The sequence below is a fragment of the Ambystoma mexicanum genome, chromosome 8 (assembly GCF_040938575.1).
Source record: "Ambystoma mexicanum isolate Mex_15411 chromosome 8, UKY_AmexF1_1, whole genome shotgun sequence".
Taxonomy (NCBI): Eukaryota; Metazoa; Chordata; class Amphibia; order Caudata; family Ambystomatidae; genus Ambystoma; species Ambystoma mexicanum.
Genome location: NC_090929.1, coordinates 746,831,846 through 746,847,503, shown reverse-complemented (window position 1 = coordinate 746,847,503; position 15,658 = coordinate 746,831,846).

Here is a 15,658-nt window from a genome sequence, read left to right as displayed (position 1 = left end):
TTGTTCTCCATTGCACAAACCTAGCCAGCCTCTGACAAATCGCTCAATCCTGTTTTTAATAAAAATGTGTGTTCAAGGAAAATTCATCTTAGAAATGTTTGTTCCCCGACACAACCCTAGCCGCTATGTCTGTCAAAAAGTGGGCTCCCTCTTGGTTTTGATTACATGTTTTTTCCACAATAAATATTTTCCTCCATTTCCAACATTAACATTTAGCAACAGGGAACAAAACAATAAAAAGAAAACGGAGAGAAAAAACAAGAGAAGAAACACATACTACAATTAGTTACAATTTTGAGTTAGCATGTACAAATATATATGGTGAAAACATGGGATAAGATAATATAATGATATCCCAGTGACATGATATGTTGTGCATTCCATCCTAATCAATAAAACAGGGTGTCTATTGAAAATTGTTATTTGGTAGAATCTGAGGCAAGGTGCTTTCCATGCAGCTAGGCGGGTGCCCGTGGTTTGGGACATTGGTTGCATAATGAATGGACACATTTGCGGCATGGTGAATTCACCCAGATGCATTCCAGATAGTAATATTGTGCTTTTAGTGAACATTAATAATTTCTAATGGGGTCATTAATGAACCAATGTCCCAAACCACGAGCACCCGCCTAACTATATATATAATCCTAATGTATATAGGAAAGTCAATTTGAGCCAAGTCACATTTTCTACAACGCCACCTAGTAGCCCTCGCTGGAAGTTCACCTCCAGTTCTGAGCCACAACAGCAAGGCATTGTGGGTATGCAAATTAACCCAAATGCAAACCTTTTACTTTATACATAGCTTAATCAACCCAAGACAAACATTTGCAAGGTTGCCAGGACAACTACATACCTGGCTTTACCCTTATTATGGATCATCAGTGCAGTATAGTCCTGACAGCCTTGTGGTTGCAGCATTTGTCCATGTGTTCACAACACCAAGAAAGTTATGGTGGGTTTATCAGGTATGTAGTGGAACCAGGTAAGGGTGAAACCAGGTATGTTAGTTATCCTGGCAGCCTTGCAAATGTCTGTCTTGGGTTGATTAAGCTATGTATAAAGTAAAAGGTTTGCATTTGGGTTAACATAAAGTTTGCACCTTCCCTCTTTACTAGTTTATAAGGGACTATCCATAAACTGCGAGTGTGACTTCATGAGATCTCCTAACTCAATGTCATAATACAAAGCTCTGTTCTCTCGGGAGGATAGCTCAGGGGCAACATGCTCGCCTTGGAAGCGAGACGACGTGGAGCAACACAGGTTCGATCCCTGGGTCCGCTCTTTGAAACCTCCCGTTATTAAGCGCGTTCTAAATTACCAGTCATAATTGGACCAGCCAGAGAATCCTCATTTGAACTCTGAAAGACTGAAAGATAGTGTCACCAGAGTGGCAGGGAATAATAGCCGGCTAAGATAGAATTACTTGTTAGACAAAGTTTCTTTATTTTGGGACAGTGACATTGGTTGACCACAACATTAAATTGAGGCAGTGTAACATAACTCAAACAAATGAAATAAGCATTCTTAAGGCTAGCGAAATAATGAATCTGAGTTCCTGTGCCCTAGGTTCCCCTTTTCTCTCAGGCGTTCTCACTGAAGCTCAAAAGATCAGGATTCAAGTTTCTTGTACCCTTCTTCTCTGCTTCTTGTCTCCTTGAATCTGTCTTGCATTTCAGAGAATTCTGCACCCTTCTTCCCTTTTCGACTTTACTCCTGCAACACCAGGTGTTCTTGCAGTCAGGCTTAAAAAGGGCTTTGAGAATGCCTGTCGCCTCCTTTATTATGAGGCCCTGACATTTTCACACTTTATGAAATCTCTACTTCTGGAGTGGTCCATCTCCTCTCTACTGGTACACCAAGCGCTTCTACCTCCCAATTTCAGCTTCACCCCTGTACAGTTTTGTCTCCGCTCCCCCTGTTTTTGAGACCAATGTACTCTCTAATAATGTTCTTGTCTTCCTTGCTTCATTGATTACCTCTCTCTTATACCATACTATCACCTCTTCCAGATGTTCCCCTGCAAACACCACCTGGGATACTACTCCTATTATGTTCTTTCTCCCACCACACAATCTTCTCAGCTCAACCCCCTTCTGGTCTCCTCCTCTCACCCATTTCTGGTCTCCTCCTCATCATATCACCCCTGGGTCGTCCTCCCCTCCTCTTACCCTTCCAGTCAGCAGCTTCCCTGAGCCTATCTCTGTTTGGAAGTGTTCATAAGGACCTTTAGCTGTACCCCCTTCTCAGCCTACATCTTTGCAATGTGGTCTTTTGTACTCTGTTCCCTTCCTGAATCATGTAAATCCTTGCTAACACGGTGTTGAACAGGGTTTACTGGTCTCACCTAGTGTCTGGCAACCCCCTGCTTGTTCTAGCTCTGTCTCACTACTCCCCTATAGCCAGTCTGGGGTTTCTGGGATAGGTGTTTGGTCTCACATTTGGCTCTGAAATGGTGGAGCCTAGTCCATTCCCATTTAGGTCTCTAGTCCTTTCCTCCTGGTCCAGGCTGGGGTCTTGATGTTGGTCCAAAGTTGTACTTTTTCTCAGAACGGTGCTGCTTCCTGAAATGTATAGCTGAGTTTCAGGGGCTTGCTTTTCACAGACCATATGAGACCACCACCAGAGATGCCTCTATTTGTGTAGGCTTGTTATGCAAGTGGTGACAAGCTGACCCTTTTTTCCATACGTGGACTCAGCGAGCCTGCTGCACAAGATCTTTGAGTGGGACTCCTATCACAGTAGCAGAGATGAAAGAATTTGACACTAAGTTTGTACGGTCATTTATCCCTTCAGAGAGCTGAAACACTGACCAAGACTGCTTCTTTAGGAAAACAGAAGTTTCAGATTCCTGGGTTTAGACAGAGAAAATACTGCTTCGCTACTATCACTTGGATTCATTTTAATGTAATACGGCTATATTCATCTATGTAGTCTTGTAGCTACATATAACAATTTCGAGCAATACAAAGTAAATACATTAATTACATTAGAAACATTAAGTAAGCAGCGACAAGGTTAAAACACTACATATGCATAAACGAAGAACATACGATATGTTGTATCCAACATAGATGAATTCATTGTTCATCAAATTCAGAGCTAGTGTTTGACTAATGTAAAATGAACACACTACTTTTAATTCATAAAATTATTCAGGTTTAAGAGGCGAATATTTAAAAAACGATCTAATACAATACAAAAGTTCATTATATAAATTCAGTCAGAGGTTGTCCATATGATGGCTCCCTTGTGTTGACGATGATCAATAGCAGTGGTTACCTCGGATTTATATTCTCTCGTACCAGAGCAGCATCTTTTGAAGTGATGAGCATCTTAAGGCTCTGTGTCTCCCACTGGCAAGAAACTGGGATATGTGGGGTGACAAGACCATCCGTCCCAGGCCCACCGTCCGCTAGCTTGGCGAGGCAACTGGCCCCTATGGTCACCCCACTAGATGTTCTCAGTCAAGCAGGGGATATTGTCACATAGTGTTATTCCTTCTTTATTTACAATTGACCCACAATTATCGGGCACAAAACATCTAAATAAGAGTATCAAGACCCAGGATAGGCAATGAACTATGGTTCATTTATCATTTTAATGCTAGAGGCATTACTGACACCCTTTTCATACAGTCTAATATATGTCGCAGTTGGCTCAAGCGAAACTCTAGTTCGGCAATGCAGTCCTTCTCTCTTGTCTAGAAACGTACCTCCTTGCGAACCCAGGTTTGACCCCTACTGTCAAGGTCAGACTTCTGTTGCAGGTGAAGGCCTAAATGCAGGATGTCTTCTGTCTAAACTCCCCGAGTGACTTCCTTGACTGTCACTTCACTATCCAGTGGTTTGTAATTCGAAAGGCGTATTGGGATGTGCCTTACAGTACAAAAACTACGCCCGACTTGTTGTCCTTCCTTTCACTGCCATGCGTTATTCTCCCTACTTGATGCTCTCCCCTCACTACTTTTTCAAATCCACCCACCTCACTCGTTCTGCTCCCTGTGTCTTCCTCCTCTGTCCCTTTTGATTTTTCTCACTCCTCCTAAGCCTTACTTCCACCCTTTGACTTAACTTCTTTTTCCAAAACACTGCTACTTCCTCCTCCACATGACTCCTCTCTGTTACGTGCGGCTACTCCCTGTTCTGCTACTGCTCCCTCTTTTACGCTATCACTTGAGATAAGTCAGAATCAGGAGACGGACAAAATGGCATTTTGTATGACTCGTCTGTTTATACAAAATTACTCCTTTCTATCCCTAACCATCTATGCCCCATCCTAAAGGAAAAAAAAGAAGTCAAGAGTGCTCATCAGGAGGTCCAGTAACATAAGGTTTTCTGTTGTCTAGAACTGAACATACCCAGATTCCTGTCCTTAATTGGCGCACCAGAAACACTTTCTGCAGTATAGGCGCCATACAAATGTTCAATAAATAAATACAGAAACGAAAAAAACAGAAACAAAGCAATGGCTACTTGCCCCAAAGATTGAACGGTGGGTGGCTTCTGACCCCCTAGTCTGTCTTTTCTTCAAAGAGCGTTCCTTGGTCCCATTGTTCAGTCAACACATTTCTCTTTCGCCTCTCACCCCCCATACGGACTAGATACTTTTCTTTAATTCAGTGTCCTTTCTTCCTTCTTGCTTGACTGGCTTTTAGCTCTGCCATATACTTTGGTCCAGTTCAGGGTGTCCGATACCATTGGACTTGGTAAATCTGATTCCCGGTCATCTCTGGGGTTTCTATTCGACAGATTCTCAGTGTCCTCCACCCTTGCTGGTGGTATCCCTTTCTGTCTCGGTTTTTCTCCCCTTTATTAGGGGTTCTCTCTCTCTGGTCCACTTTGGGCTGAGATTTTTGCCTTGGCTTGGGGCTAGTTTGCTGCTTACCCTGCCTTGAGGTCATCTTGTGCTCACCCCGCTTTGGGGGGCGGGGTCATTCGGCTTTTAGCCTGTCTCGGGGTTGCCTAGTTTTCACCCTTTCTCAGGGTCGTTTCTCTCACACCCACTCACAGGTTTTTCCTCTCAACCCGGCTTGGGACGGTTCTTTGCATCATCTTGAGGATTGCTTTGACTGTACTGCCGACCTCCCAACTACCCAGAGCAACTCTGTACCTTTTTACCTTCAGGCAGTGCTCCTCCAGTCATGAGTGCCAGGGAGGTGGCAGGGTTTTGTCCAGTCGTCCTTTTGACTTCATTGGAACGTGTGCTCCCTTCCTGCCAGCCTCTAGCACAGCAGCAGTTCCTTGACTCCTCTCAATCCGGGGATTCCAGCTCCTTCTGCTGGACCACCCGAGCCGGATATGCCTTATCCCTGCCGTGGCTCATTGGCCGAGTCTTCCGCAGTTCCAAGCACCACGTCTGGTGTGGTTTGCTTGCACCAAGACATGCCTCCCTGTAATGCCTTTGTGTGTAGGCTTCTCTGGCTTTTCAAACAACATTGATGGCCTCTGCTGTAGCGAGAGGGAGGGGTTATGGCCCTTTCTCAGCTTTACTTCGAATACAGTGTTTGAATAGGGTCAGAAACCACACCGCCCTTGCAAACTCATTGCATTTGTCATAGCCCAAAAACTTGTGGGATTCTTGAGACCATGGACGATAACACATATCCCTCTTCAGGGATTACCTGTCCTCTAAGGTGGGTTGGAGGGTCCCCAGCCCACCCTCTTCCTGACTTCACACAGTGTATTCTTTCCCACTCCCGACCCCTAACTTGATGTGATTGTTATAGCTATCAGTATTGGTATTTATGTAGCATCTACGACCAGGCCACCTAAGTGCTGCTGTTCAAAACAATCTGTATTCTCCTTGGAGTGACTACATAAACCGAAGCGTTTTGGGCACAAAGGGTTGACATAATTTCCTTGACTGGTTTGGGATAAATACATTCAGTAGTTTTTAAAATATTCAACATAGAATGTTTGAGTCTTTCTGATGTCCAGAATGATGTTGCACTCTGTAAGGTCGTGAAGGAGTTAATTCCAAAGTCGATGGCATCCCATTCCCTCTTCCAAATAGCGTTTTGAGTTCTTTCATGTGCGGCTTCTCCCGGTAATATTGCAGGAATCACTTGCTTCGAGCAAAAATAAAATGTGGCTTTTCATTTCTGAAAGTTCTCTTGGCTTCTCTGCTGCAAAGCACCAAGTCAGATATAAAGATTTTAAGGAGCAGTGGCACCCCATTCTTTGTTGAATATTTTAAAAACTACTGAATGGATTTACAGTCAAGGAAATTAAGTCAACACTTTGTGCCTGCTACGGCTGTTCAAAAACTGCATGTTTTCTCTATGGGAAAATAAATGGGAGTAGGCTGAAAACTGTGTTTATAATTTTCTCAATAACATTTTCATTTTTTTATTAATTGCTCCCAAAATGTCCAGTTTGGGGGGGCCCTCAGCAACCTTTTCGTTTGGAAAATGTCATCCAAATCCATCCAGCAAGTGAAATGGTATTAGCCTCACTCAGCCTCTCTGCTGAAAAGCATCAAAGTCGGTATAAAGATTTTAAGGAGCAGGGGACAGCCACCCCCTTCTCTGATTTACCCCACAGCAGTCGAGGATATTACATCAACGCTTTGTGCCCAATTTGTTTCTTATTCAGACCAAATCTGCCCAGCGGTTAGTGGGCTACGGCTGTTCAAATACTCCTTTTTTTTTTCTATGGGAAAATGAAGGGGCTGAAAACTGAGGTGGTTTGTTTTCTTTATAGGTTTTTCATTTTATAATGTATTGTTCCCAAAGTTTTCAGTTTGGGGGAGGGGGGCCCCTTTACAAACTTTTTGTTTTGAAAATGTCATCGTAATCCATCCAGCAAGTCAAAAGTTATTAACAAATTGCTGCCTTTTCATTTCTGAAAAGCCTCTGTGCTGCAAAGCACCATGGGGGATGCAGCTATTTTTTGGGAGCAGGGAGCACCCCCTCCACGTCCAATATGTTTAAAACTCTTGGACAGATTTACCTCAAACCTGTCCCGGAAATCGAATGCAAGCATTATGCCCATGTTGTTTCTTATTTGGTTCAATTCCATCCAGCCGTTTTAGCGCTGCAGCGTGCAAAAACATGGACTTTTTCTCTATGGGGAAATGAATGGGTGTAGGCCGTAAACGCCATTGGTTTACTTTCTTAATAGTTTTTTCATTTTGTAATGAATATTTCCCAGAATTTGCAGTCTGGGACAAAACTTTTGTTTGGAAAATATCAGCCAAATCCGTCTGCTAAATCAAAAGTTATTAGCAATAGAATTTTCAGATTGCCTATGAATCTATGTAATCACCTTAACTATAGCAATAGTTTAGTTTTGATTTTTCTTTTTTTTTGTGTGTGCAAAATTTCAACCAAATCCGTCTTTCCATTCAATAGTTATTAGCAATTCAATTTTCGTGTTTCCTATGGTACTTGATACTGAACCTAACTAAAGTGTGGCAACCGCCACACTGTCTTATATATTTATATACCGTGATCCATGTATTTTGATAGCCAATCCAGGTTTATAATCATAGACTATTCTTGGATCTCAGTTTAGGTTAGCGAGTTCTAGCTCTTCCACCTGCTGAGATGGAGGTGTTTGTTGTGGGAACAGAGGCAGAAGGCAAAATCAGTCACACATTGAAAAAGTAAGACTCAGCCCCTTTATTTTACTATAGAAAACCACTGTCGCACAAAGTAGGGTCAAGAGGGTTTTAGGCATGCATGCTTTTATACAACAAAGCACAACTCTGAGGCCTGCCCACGAAGAAGTATCCAAGCCAGATTCTTATGATTTATAGAACCAACATTCTCTGATTGTGCCCGTTAGATCCATACTGTGGCGTAACTTAACATTTTGCAGGTGCCTTCATTCATTTTACGAGCAAACATTCAGAATATCCATTATCAGCGATTACCAAGTTAGGGACACAAGGGAATTCTTTAGCTTGGTGTTACATAGCCATTGCACAGGATTCCAAGCATGTTGGGTATAGCCAAGGTATCCAATTTCCCACAAAAGGTAGTGTGGTGAATTTTATCCATTTAGCATCACAAATAAACATAAAAAGACACTAATGTCTTGCAGGCAAGCCTTGGTTGAAGGAGAAACATTGCCTGCCATCCTAGAAGAACCAAAGAGACTTACTTCTGACCAAACCGCTCCTGGCTATGAAATCCAAGATGTAGCGCTGAGCTTTTATCCCCACCCCTTGTTAGATCATGTGACAAGATTTCAGAGGAAGAGTATTGAACTCTTATTCCCAAGAACCCTTTAAGACGAGGTAGCAATACTCAGAGGTGGATGGGGAAGCAGAAGTTACTCGAACATCAATAATCAAAACGACTCAGGAAGTTTGGTAAAGTGCTTTCCTGTTTTAATATCAGTCATCAAAAACAGGTAGTACAACGGGCATCATCCGATCCCGCACATCTCGATCTCCAAACATTTAACAAAAAACAGTTCTTTTATAACAATAAATCGACACTGCTGATGTCATAGTACGTGGAAAACTACAAAACCTATGGGCACCCGTGATTGGCTTTCCGTGAACATCTAAGTATACGTTCTGTATAGCCACTGGTTATGATTGGGTACTTAATTCAGGTGGGCATCAGAACCCACCCCAATAACTGGTCACTATTGTCACTAAATACACTATGATTCATTGGGTCTTCATACTGTACTGCTCTTCATTATGTGGCCCGCTATGATTGGTTTGGCACCCTTGTACCCTTGTGGAAAATTCATCACACTAGCAGCACGCAGGCTACCATTACAGGTGCATGGAAGCTCAGCGTGATCATGCCTCCCCTCCAATTAACCTGCTATCTGTCAACACTCCTTCAGTTTGGTCAGACAATTAGCTATTGAACTTGGCCTTGTAGCTGTGGACTTTGTCTGGGAAATAAAGGGAGGATAGCTTCACTGTGTCTTTTGGTTTCGGTACAGCCTGACCTAAGCCATTCCAATTCTGCTCATGTGACTTGAAGACAACTCTTTTCAAGCCTTTTTCAGTATTGAATCCTTTTAACATTCGTTGTAGCTTTCTTGACCGGCATCAGTTACACTGTGGTCTTTTCCATTGGTTTAGGGCCAGCCCCACCGGCTCTGAAACTTGCCATGCCATCAGTAATTTCCAGCTACGCCACTCATTTCTCGTTCATGAATTTTCAGGCCTGCTAAAAGTGTGTTGTGGAACATCCAGGTCATATACATTTCTATGTATATACATTGGCGCATCGCTGCAATCTAATTCAATACCTAGCCAGCCTTATGAATACTTTTCCCTACTTGCGTTTCCAGCAACTGTACACGTGTAAACTGATTTACATACTCTTCTGTGTTTCTATAGACAGAGCTTCTTCATCTTGAGCCTGAAATGTTGCTCACTGGTACCGTCCATTCTTAACAACTTTAGAGAATACTTGTTATGTTTCTTCTCTCCATCCAACTTCTAGATACGTCAACTCCCTTTCATGTGACTTCATCAGGCTCCTTTCTGTGTCCAAATGCGCATCTCTTCCAGTACTTCATCCAATGGAGTGCTATGTCTTCGTCCAGTTAGATAGGGTTTCCTTAATGGATACCTTGTCTCGAAGGTTCTTTGTGGTTTTGGCACACTAACTGGGACTGCACATGTCGTCATCTCTGGTTCCCAACATATAGGCAACATAGGGGCAAAGCTTGGAGCGAGGATATCTGACTGCACCTCGGCACTATGGTGTGGAAAGACGGGCTGTTGGAGACTAGTAGACCAATGAGATCATGACTAACAGGTTTTGTGGCTCCCGACCAATGGAGTGAAATCCTAAGACGTATTATATGATCGGGTCGAAACAGACCCAGCTGATTGGTAGAATCTGTGGAATTTTCAATGAGGCAACATAGAGGCTGAACCCTGAAGGAGAGATGGCTCAAAGAATGTTGGAAATTGGAGGCACAGTGGAAGGAAGTTTGTGAGGGATTCCAGGAGACAGTGTCAGCTGAGGGGAAAGGGAAGCTGGAGGCACTGCCATGAGAAATATGAGGTTCTGCAAGAGCTGGAGAGACCAGATTTGTAATATTATGGGGTCTCATTAAGTAAAGAAAAAAGGACACAATAGCATTAAAACAACTGTGAGGAATACGTCAAAAGGGCATGTGTGTATCAGCATGTTTCAAGTGTTTGTAGTTCTACTTAATTGTTTCTACTTTATGCAAAGAAAAAAGTGCCATGTGAAAAAGAAATGAAGGCCTCCAACTTGGAAAAGGTACATGGACCTGAAAGATCCATTAGGAAATGGTTGCAGTTGGCTCTTTTGAACACATGATCTGGGACTGTTACGAATTGAGGTCATTTGGAGGAAGGTCACTCTGATTATAAATGAGGTCCTATTGTTGCAAGAAGATTTTGACTATAATACTTTCATCTTGGTTGAGGATGATATGGTGGAAGAACTTACCCACAGAGATCTTGGTTTTTCATGGCTGCAAACTCTGCTAAGAAAGTCATTTTGAGGAAATGGAAATGTGATGAGAGACCGACATATTCGGAGTGGGTGGAGGATTTAAGACAGGTTTAAAAGTTTGAGAAGATAGTTCTTCGCAGAGATAAAAAGATGAACTTGTTTGATCAAATGGGGGGTAGATTTTTGGGTGAGTAATACTATTGTTTCTTTGTTGTTTCCTGTAAATTTCTGGGTATGAAGAGGGGTGGTGGTATTTGAAGTTATTGAATTTGATTGTTCTATTGTTGATGCATTTGATATGTTGATTTGATATACATAAAATGTAATAAATATAATAATATTTAAACAAAAGAAAATGGTTGCATTGAGTGTGATCCCCTTGCGTACGGACACCTGGGCGCATGGTGAATAAAAAGCAGAAAGGAAAGATTTGGTGGCCTGGGATATGTATGGTCCCATGTTCTCTTTCTGAGAATGTTGGTGGGATTTTAGGTATGGGAGGACTAGAGAGGATTGGGCATTGTAATTTGTTATTTTATAACTTGCATAATACCCAGAGGTCTCTAAGCTCGGACCCTGGGATTGACCCTGCGTTGTTTGCATGAGGCAACTTCATGATCCTCCCCAACACATTCATTGCTACACTTCCCTTTCTGGGTCCTTGCTATGCTCCCTCTCAGAGGAAGTGTGCTTGCCCTTGCCAGGTCTCCCAATGCTGAAAGATAGTGGGATCCTGAACTTCTGCTTCCTCGGACTCCAGTGAAGAAAAAGAAAGATTACATACCCCATGGTACATGGGAGCACCAATCGTCTTGCCTAAAGAAAAGAATCCGGGACACCGCCATCGCCTAGTCCCATCATGGGAGTGCTCTGGTGTGGAGAGAAGAAAACAGCATGCTTGCTGGCACCCACGCTCTGGCACAGAGAGCCAAACAATAATTAAACTTGCCTGTTTCTCCTGTGGCACCCTGTTTCCAAGGGAGCACCGCCAATAAGCTCTTCCTGCAGAATGGCTGAGGGCAGTGTTGGAGGAGAGTGTAAGCCACTTGCTTTGTCCCCGGTACAACACTGCACTTTGGTTACCTACTTTGCTTCACACAGGAGTGGGGATTGAATTCTAAAAAATAAAGAAGCATACCTAGAAACGAGACTTCAATCATAAATTCTAGCTCATCAATTTCATTGATTATTGTGAGCAGTTATGTATAGCTTTATATATAGTTATTAGGTGGCATTAGGTAAAATACATGTGTACAGAGTTCCTCGTAGCCATGTTTATTATCTGTTATCAAGACTCTATTGAAACGTTATTGACTCTATAGAGGGTTCTTATCAAGAGCCTATTCTACTAGTTTTGATAATCTGTAGCGCTACTGTGTTACAACTTAGAATCAGGAATTAGTTCTGCACTGTGGCTTTCCTGTGGTACCACGTGGCTTGTGGATTAACCATGGTGGCCACATTCAAAATGCAGAACATTTGTATGTTCGTTCTAACCCGACACTTATGTCACAGTGTAAAGGTAGATATTTTGAACCACATGCGCATGAACCCACTTGGGATGAAACGACAAAAGTTGTTTAGCACTGGGTGGATTGATATAAATGTTTTATATTAGCTTAAAAAATCAAAGATGAGCCTCCCAAATTCTTGCAAAAATGTTTTTCATCAGTTAGAGTATACTCTGTTGTACATATTCCACGTCAGTTTTGACTTTTTGAAAATGGTATCCAGTTACATATAGAATAATTTTCTTAGTGATGCAACTATATATACCACATACGAAGAAATCATAAATAACAATTGCATTAACTTGTGCAATGCTGAATTACTTCTCTTTTCCTGATTAAAGTTAGCCGTACATTTGTTTAGCCGCAACAAATATTTAGTACATTTAAACTGGGAGCGCGGATGTTAAACTACTTAAAATACAGCCCATTATTCTGCCTAATTTATAGCTGAATCGTGTTTTTGTATTAGACAAATAGTATACAAAAATCAGCTTGGTGAGTAGAAAATTAGAAATGTAATACCTAATGGTTTGAATCTTTTTTAAAAAAAATATTCTTTATTTTACAGTTGCAGTTCAAAGCCAAGGATTGGGCCCTTTGTTTATAAAGTGTGTTATCTATAAAGTGAAAATGAAATTGTGTGTTAATAAAATACATATGATCTGGTCTGTGAGTGCTTCACCTGGCCAAAATTGAATTAAGAAAAAAGGTTGGATTAAAGGAATCCAAGTTAATGTGTTTAGTTGTGTTTTGATAGTGGTTGTGCATTGAAGTACAATCAAAATGATTGATATAGAACATTTGAATATTGAAGAACTATGCTGGTCTTGTAAATATTGCATGTTTCGAATGAGCAAACGGACAAAGCGAGCCATTGAGGATGGCTGAGTAAACTAATAGACAAGGCAATGCAGGATCTAAACATGTGCTGTGTAGGCCTTGAAAGTGGTATCCAGTGTGCAAGTAATCCAGTCATGCTAGTTGTAAGATCCCAAATGGCTCAAACCATGCAGTGCCAAGTATGAACAGAGTGACCATAGGGCTCATAGTTGGGCATGAACAGAAAGCATGTAAAGATAAACATTACTAATATAAAGTACTTTACCTGGAAGTCTGGTATGCTGATATGAAAAGCTACGGCCTGGCCATTGACTACCTTTGCTCTACTGCTTTGTGTATGGTATAGAGACTTGGGGGTTTTAGATGTTCATATTGGTACACCTGGAATTATAAAGCGAAAAAGGGACATTGCCAGTTGTCCTGGTTGCGATCAGAAAACGTGAACTTGTTCAAATAGTTTGTGAATGGTAACTCTGACAGTAAATGATGAGTATTGATCTATTGATACCTTCCGGCATTCTCAGAGTGTCGGAGGCGGCCACTAGTAGTGCACTTGATGCTCCTGTAACATCTCTAGGTCCTTTCCTCTTGCTACAATGAGCAGCAAGCGTTAGTGCTGAGAAGTAAGGGAAGGGGTTTCGAGCCTCTCATGCTGCCTGGCTGCTGTGAGTCCTTTCTGATCGTTTGCCTTTTTGAGCAGCTGTTTTTACAACTTCATTGGTATGATTAGCTCAGGGAACCTCACACACAGTGTCTGTAGTGCTTATCAAGTGCTTCAGTTGCAGGGCATTTCTGTGCTGTGGCAGGCAAACGGCTGTTTAATTTTCTTTGCTTGTGGTCGCTTTTCTGTATTGGTGACCCAGCACCCACTGATTCTTTACTCAAGATGCCTGGGGGAAGGAGAAAGATAATTAAAAGTATATCAAAAAAATATGTGGTATGCCTGGTAAAATACCAATGCCCTCTGAGTCGCCCTAGGCCAGCTCTGGGAAATATTCCAACAACTACTCCCACAGCCATCTCTCCATGTATTAAATGGGTTCAACTGGCTGAAATTATAGTGGTTCCCCTACGACTAATTCTCAGGCCCCTAAAGGGGACCGCTTGGTAGAAGTCTGGGTGCTGATCTCACGGAGGAGGCAAAGGTTGTCTACGGAGAAGGCAGATTTGTCCTCCGATGTTAGTGATGTTTCTGCTTTGTAAAGTGGAAACAATGAGCTGATTTGTAATATAGCTAAAGTAACTACAGCTGAGTTTACTAATTGTGTAGACCTTCCAGTAAATAAGAGTACTCTTATACCTTCTTCACCTACAGTATCCCTGCCCGAGGTAGTGAGAACTGAGTCTAATCCTAAGTCTCAAGTTACTATCTGTGTATCAATAAACGTAACAAGTACCTATCTGCCCTCCTCATCTATAACACTTTTGCCTGACGCAACAAGGATTGAGTCTAATCCCAAGCCTCAAGTTCCGCCTGCAGTATTATCACAGCCCACTTCGGAAGATAATTTACGGAAGCAGACTACTCCGGAACAATGGGTGTTGGTAAAAGCCAACAAAAGACCTGTGTAACAGTTTTGGCGATTTCTGCACATGGATGGACTTCCTGTATAACTGTGCAGGGAACTATCATAAGATCAAGATAGATAAAGCATGCCAAACGGATCCTTTACTCTGTCCTAACTCTCAGCAGCATGTAAGTCAACTGATTAATGGTAGTCAGTTGGCTTCTCCTCCGGGGAAAATTGATAGGGCCTCACAAACCATACAATCAACATCGGAAGACCTAAGCCCTGTCATCTGCCCCCACTCAAAGCTTGGGTCTCTCGTTTCTCCCCTAGAAGTAGGTTAACAGTTGCTAGGCCCTAATTCTTCAGCTTTTGTAGATGCAAGGAAGTCCAAGCCAGGCTGACCTGTCTCTGGTCGACCTATGTATGCAGGTACTCTATCCATCTCCAAATCCTTACGTGTAAGGAAACTGTGTATGCCAGTGCCTAGGGACAAGACTCTAAACAAATAAATAAATAAAAAGTTGTCATGGATGACAGGAACATTTAACTGTTTAATAAACGCAATATGGCGTCACTACCTCTGGTAGAAAGTGATAATTCACATACGTAGGGTGACTCACTATGAAGTATACGATATTCAATGGTTGATACAAGCTTAACTCACTATATTCATTTGTCATCTCTTGTTTACATGTTGCGTGATGGTTTGTTTTGTTCCATGTTGTGGGCGCCCTGTAAATTTATTTTTGTACATGAAATCAATACTAACCGTGTGTCGTTTGATTGAACAATGATATGATGTATGAAATTATTGGTTTCCAATATGTTGATGATATTTATCGATTCATTTATATATCACAAGGATTGTTTTATTGACAAGCCAGTGCACAAAGCCCTGATGATGGACAGATGGTCCGAAATTCATAGACCTATTCTTGCTCTTTGCTATGAAAATGAGCACCCCTCTTTGGGTCATTCTATCGGATTAAAAGATTAATGATTTGATACAAATGAGCTTGACAGAATCTGTTCTACTTTGATTTATCGTAATTTTACAAACAAGAGAAATCATTTTGAAATAGATTAACCCTTCTTGGGCATCAGGGTGTGCGGTCCACACGTGCGGTCCACACCGATGGGTCACAAGCCTTGGTCTCTTTTCTCAGGAACTTTGTTCTCGCCAATATAGGGAAGCCAGTTGAGAGAGAATCGAGAGATGCATGCAAGAATAAACTTCTGGCCTGGCTGCGTCACAGGATAGGACCAGGTGTATTCAGAATTTCAGACCTGTAAATACTACCCAAGTTTGAGATTAAGGAGTGGTGTGCTCAGGAGAACAGAGACTGTGTTCTGGTTGGTTGTGGGGCCAGCAATCTCCCAGTCTT